Source organism: Pseudorca crassidens, chromosome 9 (genome assembly GCF_039906515.1).
Source record: "Pseudorca crassidens isolate mPseCra1 chromosome 9, mPseCra1.hap1, whole genome shotgun sequence".
Lineage (NCBI taxonomy): Eukaryota > Metazoa > Chordata > Mammalia > Artiodactyla > Delphinidae > Pseudorca > Pseudorca crassidens.
Genome location: NC_090304.1, coordinates 54,240,800 through 54,253,378, shown reverse-complemented (window position 1 = coordinate 54,253,378; position 12,579 = coordinate 54,240,800). Strand labels below are relative to the sequence as shown.

The following is a 12,579-nucleotide window of genomic DNA, read 5'->3' as shown; positions in this document are numbered from 1 at the left end:
CACCCTGGCATTCTCCCTTAGCTCTTTCTCATGGAAGTAAACTAGGACTCAAATTAAACATAAATATGCCAAATATGATCTAATGAACACAAAGTCCAGGAAGACTATTACTTCCCTTGATCTGGGCACTATATTTTAATTAATGCAACATAAGATAATCTTAACTCCTTTTTTTTTTTTTTTTTTGGTGGTACGCGGGCCTCTCACTGCTGTGGCCTCTCCCGTTGCGGAGCACAGGCTCCGGACGCACAGGCTCAGCGGCCATGGCTCACAGGCCCAGCTGCTCCGCGGCATGTGGGATCTTCCCGGACCGGGGCACGAACCCACGTCCCCTGCATCGGCAGGCAGACTCCCAACCACTGCGCCACCAGGGAAGCCCTTAACTCCTTTTTGAGAGCTGTTGAGTCAATTTCTTGGCTTATACTAAATTTTTCATAAATTTAAATCTCCAGATGTTCTCCCCACAAACTGTTTAAAGCCAGTTCTACTCCAAGGTTCATACCTGACTTTGCCACTAGAATCAAAGAATCTCTGAGATTTAAAAAACAAAAACAAAAACAAAATCAATGCTACTACAGAAGTCATTTTACCTCTATGGCAGTAGACCTCTGCTTCTTGCAGAGTCAGAATTTAATGGTTGGGAGCTTGAAAACAGAAATGCCAACTAAGGAAAAGTCGCTGTATCTACTCACCTCACACCATATTGAAGGAAGAGAAGTAAAACAAACCACGTGGCCATAGAGTTACAGAGACGCTCCTCAACAGAAACCTACAGGCTTTAGGTAACACTTCCAGCATGGGGAGGCACGGAGGCACAGCACTTTGGAGGCTCTAGGAGAGCCTATTATGGAAGTCTCCACTGTGCTAGGGCCACGAGACTCTCTGAGAAATGCCTGGCTCATTTACACTCAGGTGTACCACCAAAGAAATTTTATCAGAAGGGGCACAGGAGCTGTTAGGCAGCCTCAAGGAAGATCACAAGGAATTCTTCCACATGAGATGAAGAAATATATTGGAAAGGGCCTTGCCATCAAATAGATCTGAACTCTGAATAACACACTAGCTCATCTTTTCTAAGCTGTGGTTCGCTTACCAGCAAAACAGAACTATAATAGCATAGTATTGTGAATATTGTAAAAAAATATGTATGCTAAGTTTTTAGCATTTAAGTGCCTTTCATATTTGAGCTATTCAAATACTTTTTACTTTCCCTACCACCTGTGTAGGCATAGAAAAGAATGGGATTCTGACTTATTCCTACAATACCAACAAAATATTTAGAAATTATTATTAACTTCTCAATGAATGTAAGACCCCTTGTTTGCCGTATCTGTTAATCTGTCCTACTAGAATATAAGTCCCTGAAGTTAGAATCTTGCTTCTCATGTTAATAGAGTACTCCCAGTCATAAAGAATCAACTGTAAGAACGAGGTTATTACAGTATCCACTCTCCTCAACAGGTAAACATGCTGCGTCTCAGATTCTCTTCAAAGGTAAAGCATCCCACCTTTTAGAATAAAAGTTACTTCAAGGACCAGGTGATATCCTGATGAGCATAATGTATTAATTCTCCTAAAATCTCTAAGTTCTCTTAATAAAACAGCATGTAAAAATCAAATTATGGGTGGGGTAGGTGTTTAATGGTAACTGTTTGTTTTTATTGGCAGAGACATCAGGGTGAAATCACTAAACCTTGGAAAGCTGCCTTGGAACATGCCTGGCACCAGTGGGAATGTAGAAGTTACAAGGCAGCTATGAGGGGTGTAATGGTAAAGCTTTAATTTGCAGTGACATCTTAAACAAAGCAGTCTTAGTAAAGTAACCCTGTGAAATCAAGCCCGAACTGAAGGACAGGGGCAGGGACAGAGAACATCTCTTGGGGCAGAAGACTACTCAGATAGTTAACTGCCCTCAAAGGATGCGCTTTACCTCTTTCTACTGATTTTATACACCTCTTTCACCATTCCAACATCATCTGAAAGTTGACTATTGCTCCAAGCCAGAAGTTCTGAACATTATTTTGGGGAGGGCTCGTTTATTTTACCCACTATGTCGCTACCCCTGTTGAACATTCGGTCCACTAGAGAAGATGGACTTAGCAGCATGAAAAGCCTACAAAAGGTCCTAGTTAAAGACCATGAGACCTATCAGTAACTCACAACTGGTTAACTCATTTAATAAACTAGAGTTAATTTACCATACAACGCCTTTACATGACTTTCATTAGCAAGCGCGTTGTCTAAAATGAAGTACTCAGATACTTTATTGTAAATATATACCATAATTGTGGGAGAACATATCCAAAGTTAGTATTAATTATCTTAGAAAAGGTGATTAGGGCTTCCCTGGTGGCGCAGTGGTTGAGAGTCTGCCTGCCGATGCAGGGGACACGGGTTCGTGCCCTGGTCCGGGAAGATCCCACATGCCACGGAGCGGCTGGGCCCGTGAGCCATGGCCGCTGAGCCTGCGCGTCCGGAGCCTGTGCTCCGCAACGGGAGAGGCTACAACAGTGAGAGGTCCACGTACCGCAAAAGCAAACAAACAAGCAAAAAACTACCATTTTAAAAATTCCTCCAAAAACCTACCTATTATTCAGTGATTATCCAACTGGATTGTTTTTCATCCATTCACTTATTATTTTACCATTCATTCAATTAACAAATATTTACTGAGTATCTACTCTGAGTTAGGTTGGTGCTATATATGCTGGGGACAAAATTATAAACTAGAGCTCTAAATTCCCTACACTTATGTAGTTTATGTTCTCCATTCTCATTCTGAGAAATATTTTAAAGGCAAAAAGCATATCAAATATTTTGTTTTAGTTCACACTCAAAAAAGCATTACAACTGCAGCATTAGAAAGCATCCTGTCCAGGAAGAGCTCATAATATAACAAAATTTCTAACTGAAATACTAGAGTGGTTTCTGGGCTTAATTAGAATATTTGCTGTAAATTATTGAAATGATTAAAAGAATTATAAACTAAAACTACACGCACTGTTTCAGCAATAAATTTAAAAATCCAGAGGAAGTAAATGGTTTCCTAGCAAAAAATGAAGTGTCAAGAATAAACCACGGAGAAGTAGGATAAAATAGAGCAAATAGCACTAAAGGTATGAGAGTCAGATTTATCATAAAAGTCACCTGAACTAGATGATTTAATAGCTAAATTCTCTAACAAACCTTTAAAGAATTAAAAATTCCCAAAATTATTTAATATGTTTCAGTTGATTATGATGCTAATAGCTAACAAATGTAGCATTAACTATATTCAGGCACTGTATTAAGCACCTCATATTAATTCACTTAATCCTCCCAACAACCCAATGAGGTATATGCTATTATCATCATTTTAGAGAGTAAAATGTCACAGAAAAAGATGAAGAGTTTCCCAACTCAATTTTAAGATCTTAGGAAAGATGTTTACCCTGCCTTTCTCTCCTCCCCCCAAAACAACAAATACTATACACCAATCTCACTTGTAATAATGATCAAAAGAATAATCTATAACTAATTAGTAATGCAGTATCAAAAAATCTACATACCTTATTGCAACTATAAACTAAAGGAAGAAAAACATATAATGTTAATAAATGCGGAAAGGCATTTCAAAAAATTCAGCATCTATTGCTAAAAAGTTAATAGGAAGAACTATCTAAAATATTTTCCAAAATTAACAGAAAATATCCTGAACAGCAAAATATTTAATTAAAATAATAACTGGACTAAAATGTTCACTCTGTCCATTACTTTTCAACATTATTTTTAAAGTTCTAGAAGGTTTAGTAAATGTACTAGAGACTAGAAAACAGTATAAACATTGGAAAAGAACAGATAAACCAATCTGTTAATTGATAATAATGAGTGTATGCCAAGAAAATCAGAGACCTTTCCTTAAAAAACAAGAAAAAATAATTTGATATAGTCACTGAATATAACTTTCTTAAAATTACAGCTTTTCCCTATAACAGTAATAAGCACACAGGAATGGAAATGGAAAACATATTTTATAAAAAATAGTGTAAAAATTATAAGAACAAATTTAATGGAAAAGCACATGACCATATGAAGAGAACTATAAAATCTTACCAAAGGAATGAAATAAAATTTGAACAAATATAAGACATACCATGTCTTGGATTGGAATACTAATATAAAAATGACAGCTCTCTCCAAATATTAAAAAGTCAGTGAATATAAAAATTTCTGTTAGAATTCCAATAAACTTTTTTTTTTAAAGAATAGGATAAAATAACCTTAAAGTTCACATGGAAGAATAAAGTTCTGAGACTAGCCAAAAACAGTATGAAAAAGAATAGTAGCAAGAAGGGCACTTGCCCCACTTGATATTAGAACATACCAAAGAACCACTGTAATTAAATTAATCTGAAATTGTCGAAGGACTACACAAAACGATCAGAACGAAAAGAGAATCCAGAAATGGATACCAGCATATATGAGCTTTTAATATAAGATAAAGGTGGTATTTAAATTCAGTGAGAAAAGGAAGTTATTGGCGCAACTGGATATTCATCTATGAAGAAAATTAATTTCTATCCCACAATATATAGAATATCTAAACAACATATTTAAGAATAATTCCTAATTGTATTAGAGATTTAATTTTAAAAGTAAAATAATATAAATCTCAAAAGAAAACTTAGAAAATACAGGTGGAACTAAGGTATAAGAGAGACTTCTTAAACCAAGACAGTGTGTCCAGAAGATATCAAAGAAAAACCAGAATTACATGATATGGCAAATAAAAACTTTTTGTATAACGTATACTAAGTCAATACATAACAGACATATTTGGAAAAAATACCAAGGACTCTTAAAATTTTATGAAAAAAATGCAAGCAACTCAATTAAAAAGATAGGTAAAGTATATGAATAGGCAAATTCACAGAAGAATACACTGAATGGCTAACAAACTCAAGAAAAGATGTTCACTTTCACTTGTAGCTCAGACTAAGCACTAGTACCGAAACTAATAAAAATTAAAGTAACACTGAGGTGTTATACTCATCAAATTAATAAAAATCACAAAAAAAGATGATGATACCCACTGCCAGCAGGGATTCAGGGTAAAGAGTAATGTCACACTTTTTTGCACTCTTTGGGAAAACAGTATGTTATTTGCACTCTTTGGGAAAACAGTATGTTATTTCTTAAAATTAAAACTACACATGCCCTTTGACTCAGAAATCCTACTCCTGGAAATTTAATACACAGGAACAAAAACATCATAAATATAAGGATATATACATATATAGATATTTACTGCAGTATTCTGCATAATGGCAAAACAAACAAATAAAAAAAACCAGAGCCAGAGTAAATATTAAAAGTCTATCAACAGGGTAATGATTGAAAAACATAGTACACCCTCACCATGGGCTATTATGAAATCATTAAAACAATGAACTGAAGAGATTTGTACATGGAATGTTAAACAAGAAAAACAAGATGTAGAGTCATGTATATAACATCCACTCCAATTTTGTGAAATAGCAATTAAAACTCCTAACACATGTACATAAATACGCATATAGTGGTATCTATAACATATACACAGAGATCATAGGAAAAACATGAATATATACATAACAGGTTGTTAACATGGGTACACGGGTGACTGGGGTCATGTGAACATGTGTTCTGTGTTTGGATGGTATCTTATTCAGTTCAGGCTGCTATAATAAAATATCATAGACAGGGTGGCTTATAAACAGAAATTTATTTCTCACATTTCTGGAGGCTAGGAAGTCTAAGATCAAGGCACCAGCATTGTTGGTATCTGGTGAGTCTGCTTCCTGGTTCACAGACAACCATCTTTTCACTATAACGTCACATGGAGAAAGGTCCAGGGTCTCCCTGGGACCTCTTTTATAAGGGCACTAATCCCATTCATGAGGGCTCAGCCCTCATGATCTAATCATCTCCCAAAGGCCCCACCTCCAAATGCCATCACATTGGGGATTAGGTTTCAATGTATGAATTTGGGGTAGGAGGGACCACAAACATTCAGTCTATAACTGGTGGTTTTGGTAGTGAGTGAGAAGGGTTTAAGGAAGAAGACAAGCCAAAAAGTAAAAAGAAAGGGGAAAAAAAACTGCACCTAAAATTACTCCAGGGCTTCCCTGGTGGCGCAGTGGTTGAGAGTCCGCCTGCCGATGCAAGGGACACAGGTTCGTGCCCCGGTCCAGGAAGATCCCACATCAGGCAGAGTGGCTGGGCCCGTCAGCCATGGCCACTCAGCCTGCGCGTCCGGAGCCTGTGCTCCGCAACGGGAGAGGCCACAACAGTGAGAGGCCCGCGTACTGCAAAAAAAAAAACAACCAACCAACCAACCAACCAAACCAAAAAAAAAAATTACTCCAGTACTTTGTTAAAATTCTATTTTTGTAAGTATATATGTGTCTTTCTGTGTATGTGTACATATATGTGTGTGTATGTATAGAGAAAGATAAATAAAAATAAAATGTGCTATTATACATAAATATCAATTTTGTTTAACTAAAATTTACATTAAATAACTAAACTTTTTCATTTTAAATTTTGATTAAAAACCTTTCTAAAACTTGTCACATGCCCCTGCTTTCTTACACAGACCTTAACAATGACAACTTTATATTCCACTGATGATCTGGTATCAACATGGCATAATGGAAGAAAGCACATGCATGCTTTATTCAAACCTGCTTTAACACTTATTTATGATGCTAGACAAGTCTTTTCACCCTTCTAGTGTCCTCGTCTGTTAAATGGAGAGAGCCTTAGTGAAAACTAACACGGTGGACTTAATAATTCTCATTATTAACTTCAGTTATGAACTACAGTATGGAGATGTACTTGGGTAAAGGACTGAATGCTCACACACAGAAGAGGTATGCTAGCTACGCTTTTTAACCTAGTCTGTCTCTCTTTACAGCTGGTCTATTTCTCTCTGCCCTCCTTCTACATGAAGTAGTGACAGAGGACTATTTACAAATCCAAACACTGTAAGTATAAAGATAGGACAGTAGCTAATATGATTTACCACTCAGTTATATTCCAGAATCACAGAGTAAAGCACAAACAGAGCAAACAGATTTTGTTTCTCCTTGCTGTCAGTGTGTCTACCTTAATAGTAATCCTCTTAATTCCCCTAATTTATCAAAAATGAGCACACAGACACTGGGTAGGAGCTTAGTCTCTACCAAGAATAGAAACACATATGAGTCTTAGTACATAAATTTTGTGACATCTTTTGCTTACGGCTGGGTTCTTAATTATATTCTCTATACTTGCAGTTACCTCTTAGGGAGAGATCATTAGCAGGGGAGGGCGGGAAAAACCCTCCCTGCTAACCAAAAGTTGGTTATCATGTTCAGAATTTAAAGATTATAAACAGTTATGCCCTTTCACATGTCATCCTCTCCTGTTTTCTAAACATTACTGCAAGAACAATTTATTTGATATGAGCATCTCCCTTTTATAACTGGAATTTTATAGGAGAAAATATTTTCTGTCAAAGTGGGGGGTGGGGACAGGGCAACAATCTGCCTCCAGACAGCCAGAGAAAGATCCTCCAGAAAAAAATCTATATAAGGAATAAGATTATAAGCCACAAAATCCTGAAATCCCACCAGACATTATATGGAGGGCAGTGGCAGAAAGAAAAGAGGCAGCTGAAGGTCTACAGATCTGATTACATTTTCAACACTTTTTCCATAATGGTCGAGAAATTTTTTACAACTCTCATTTTACCAGGTGCAAACCAGAAATACGAAAAATAAAACCCAGTTCTCTGTAACTTGAAGAATAGTTTGATTTGATCAATCAAAACAGCATTTATTACCTGCTTAATATATTTGATGTGCAGCATCACAGGACTAATACAAAGATCAGTAAAAAGAGGATTCTTGCCTAAAGGAGCTCTCAGTTTGGGGGTGCTGAGCGGAGAGCGAATCAGACAATGAAGAACTAATTACAACACCATTACGTGCTCGGTAAATGCTAGCTACTAACTGCACAGGCAGTGGCAGGAGGACTTGAAATAAGAACACTAGTCCCTACACTGTTTAGAGCTAGTGTTTAGAGTGAATAGCAAATTAAGAAGTATGGACTTTATCTGCATGTGATGGCTCAAAGATTTCTAAGCCCAATGAGTGACAAAACTGATGTATCTTTGGTCACTCTGGCAGCAATGTGGCAGATGAATTGTACTGAAGCAGTGTGAAAAATAATAAAGTAGTAAAACATACTGGTTAAGAACATGGGCTCAGGAGCTAAACTGGGTTTAAATACAGGCTAACATGAACTAGCTATACGACCTTGGATAAGCTACTCAACTGCTTTGTGCCCCTATTTCCTCATCCGTAAATATGAATCAACAGTTCTTACCACATGGGGTGTTGTAAGAATTAGAAGAATCAATTCATGTAAAGCACTTAGAATACTTCTTGGCACAAAGGAAGTGCTCAATAAATAATACCTATTAACTGCATGAAAGAAAAACTGGAAGTAGGAAGACTAGCTAGGAGGTCAGGAAATAGTCCAGGAAAACAGAGGTGAGAACAAAGAAGGCTATGCTCACTAGCTGCCTGAGATGATGATACTACTAGAGAAACCAGGGAAAAGAAAAGGAAGAGGAGGATTAAGCCAATGTACGTAGCTCCAGACATGTTGGGGTTGAGGTTCCCACAAAACATGAAAGTATAAATGTCTAATGGTCATTGGAAACTACAGATCATAACTCCAAAAGAGAAGTAGGAACTAGAGACATAGATTTGAGAGTTATTAATATGTGGGCATGGTGGTTATGAAAGACAGTCCTAGGGAGAAAGAATAATGCAGGATCCACAGGACCTAGGGCTCTAGGATCACAACAGAATCCACAGTGACTCCAACATAACTGAGAATTATCAGTAATATAGAGAGGAGAAAATATAGCCATATGAAATAATCCCTTCCTTCAAGTAGCTTTCAATGCCATCAGGGAAGACAAATCATGCACATGTTAAACAATTTTTATCATGATTGTTATAGGATTAACAAAAGTAATTCTAAAAAACAGAGGTATCGGCATTAGACTGGCAAGACGGAAAGGGAAATTATGCTTAAAATTGTAAAACCTAGTGGTAATATAAAAAAGGAACACGTGCATAGAGAAAAAAGCTAATTCCAAGATGGAAGAAGTAAAGGGGAAAATGAAAACTATTATTTATTGAATGTCTACTATGTGTCAGTAACTGTCCTACAATCTTTCAATTACTTTACCTTATTAATTCTCATAATAATTCCTATGAGACAAACATTATCCCCATTTTACAAGAGCAGTTTGAGGCATACCAAAGTTAAGTAACTTGCCCATAGTTTTGCATCCAGTGACGGGCATATGGCAGTTTAGGACTGGAACCTGGATAGAGGGCCAAAGCCCATGGTTTCTCCACCATATTTCCACTTATTAAACTGGCAAAAGTAGGACATGTCAAAAAAGAGGGAAAAAAAAAAAAAGAATAAAAAGTATACTCAGGGGCTTCCCTGGTGGCGCAGTGGTTGAAAATCTGCCTGCTAATGCAGGGGACACGGGTTCGAGCCCCAGTCTGGGAAGATCCCATATGCCGCGGAGCAACTAGGCCCGTGAGCTACAACTACTGAGCCTGCGCGTCTGGAGCCTGTGCTCCGCAACAAGAGAGGCCGCAACAGTGAGGCCCACGCACCGTGATGAAGAGTGGCCCCCGCTTGCCACAGCCAGAGAAAGCCCTTGCACAGAAATGAAGACCCAACACAGCAAAAATAAATTAATTAATTAATAAACTCCCCCCAACATCTAAAAAAAAAATAAAATTTAAATTAAAAAAAAAGAAGTATACTCAGGGACTTCCCTGGTCTCACAGTGGTTGAGAGTCTGCCTGCCGATGCAGGGGACGCGGGCTCGTGCCCCAGTCTGGGAAGATCCCACATGCCGCGGAGCGGCTGAGCCCGTGAGCCATGGCCTCTGGGCCTGCGCGTCCAGAGCCTGTGCTCCGCAACGGGAGAGGCCACAACAGTGAGAGTATACTCAAAGAAAACAGAATTAGTCTCACTTATTTCACTACCACAGAGCTACTTTTTGAGAAAGTATAAAAGGAAAACAAAAACAAAACAACAAAAAATTTTTAAACACTAAACATAATCTTTCAATTCCAGAGGACAGGTAGGATTTACAGGTATCTCCTTGCTTCCAGTCTCATTCCTCAGGTCTCTTCCACACTGTCACCATGGATAGAATTCAAAATCACACACCTGAGCCTGTCACTCCTCCTCTCTTTATAATCTTTCAACAACTCCCTCTCACGAACACAATTAAAAAAAAAAAAACAGACCCAAAAAAGAGCAACCTGTTTAGAAAGTCTAGAAACTCCTTAATCTAGAAAGAATAACAATAAAGAGAAGAAAAGCTAACTTCTAAATTAAAGGCTCACTTATGATTCATAACCCTACGTTTCTCATTTCAAAACTGTAAAATAAATGAAATTTCAAATGCCAGTTAAACAGCAACATTGACACCTTGTGGTGAACATCCTAAGTATCAAATGTGACAATGAGTGAAGTGTCTCCTAAGTAAATGTCTGCTTACATGAAAAATAATGCTTAATCCAGAGATTTACAAGGATTAAGAAACAAAAATTCAGTTTCCATCACACATACCGAATGTAAACTTTGAAAGAGTTCCTAACTATTGGCAAAAGAATAAAACCTCAGGTCATTGTTTTCCTACAAAATGGTACAATGCATCCATCTGAAGGGGCTATAATGTCAGGGTCTTAGGTGCTCCAAAAACAGCCTTTACTTAGTCAAAATTTCCTATTTTTTGAGTGACATTTACACATAAAAGGTTGAGGGTAGAGATGCATACTAGTGGCACGAAAACACAGGAAGAGTTATTAACAGGAGACCTGGGTTCTAATCCTGCCTCCAAACAGCACGGAGAATTTTGTGGAGTAAGTAATATTAAAGAATTCAGACTCTGTGTGTTTTCACATAAAATTACAGATCAAGAAGTAACAATTTAGGACTTCCCTGGTGGTGCAGTGGTTAAGAATCTGCCTGCCAATGCAGGGGACACGGGTTCGAGCTCTGGTCCAGGAAGATCCCACATGCCGCAGAGCAACTAAGCCCATGTGCCACAACTACTGAGCCTGCGCTCTAGAGCCCGCGAGCTACAACTACTGAAGCCCGTGCACCTAGAGCCCGTGCTCCACAACAAGAGAAGACACCACAATGAGAAGCCCGCACACCACAACAAAGAGTAGCCCCCACTTGCCGCAACTAGAGAAAGCCCACGCGCAGCACTGAAGACCCAACGAGGGAAGGAGAGAGGGAGGGAGGGAGGGAGGAGTAACAATTTAAAAAAAAACAAGAGGACTTCCCTGGTGGCACAGTGGTTAAGAATCCGCCTGCCAGACTTCCCTGGTGGCGCAGTGGTTGAGAGTACGCCTTGCCGATGCAGGGGACGTAGGTTCGTCCACATGCTCTGCGGCATGTGGGATCTTTCCGGACTAGGGCTCGAACCCATGTCCCCTGCATTGGCAGGCGGATTCTTTTTTTTTTTTTTTCCCGGTACGCGGGCCTCTCACTGCTGTGGCCTCTCCCGTTGCGGAGCACTGGCTCCGGATGGGCAGGCTCAGTGGCCATGGCTCACGGGCCCAGCCGCTCTGCGGCATGTGGGATCTTCCCGGACTGGGGCACGAACCCATGTCCCCTGCATCGGCAGGCAGACTCTCAACCACTGCGCCACCAGGGAAGCCCCCCTTTTCTTTTAATTCCACTGATTTCTCTAATGAGATCACACAATCTCATACTTGGAAAATATCTTTAAAAATTATATTATCTATCCTCTCATTTTACTGAGCAAAACAGGCCAAGAAATATTAGTCTCTTCCTCACATTTCAAACTATTTCTGTACATTCCTCTTTCCAATACTTAAAACTCAATGTAGTCCCAAACTGAATAGGCTCAAAAATAAGAGTTATAAAATAGACAACTCCTGCTTTCTATCTCCACCATCCAATTACTAAATTCTGTCCATTCTGGCACATATCCTAAGAAGTCAAAGTGAAAGTACCTCTCAGGTAAGAGTCAAAAGTCATCAAATGTGTGTGGTTACTTTAGTTGAAATCATTGTCTCTTTAGAGCATTTTACATAGTCCATGTCAGCAAACTCTCTACCATTACGTACAATAAGATTCAAGATTTGCAAAGGAGAAGCCCATTTCATAATGTTTAAAAAATAAACAATCATCCAGTTGGATAAGAGTCCAATCATCCTTCTGGACTCTTCCTCTAGTAGATATATAGAGAATGTCTAATGGTCTGGAATTTATGATGTGTTATGTAAACACTAGGAAATACTGCCAAAATCGAATTTCAATGAATCATCTGTCTGAGTAGGGTGAACACAGGTTGAGTGTCACTCTTAACTTTATTTTAAATTGCATTTATTTTGGTAGCCTGCCTCCTGGGGAAATGTCCTTGATGATCTACCACATTGAAAATTAAAACCAAATTTAAAAACCTTTCCAAATTAAGCCCAGACATTATGAAAA

The 12,579-nt window shown here is 38.4% G+C and overlaps 1 protein-coding gene across 1 annotated transcript in view; it reads right to left on the bottom strand.

Annotated features, from left to right (window-relative positions):
* The window catches only part of UVRAG (UV radiation resistance associated), a 352,887-nt gene that overhangs the window by 209,481 nt on the left and 130,827 nt on the right, over nt 1-12,579 (bottom strand). The window lies entirely within an intron of this gene.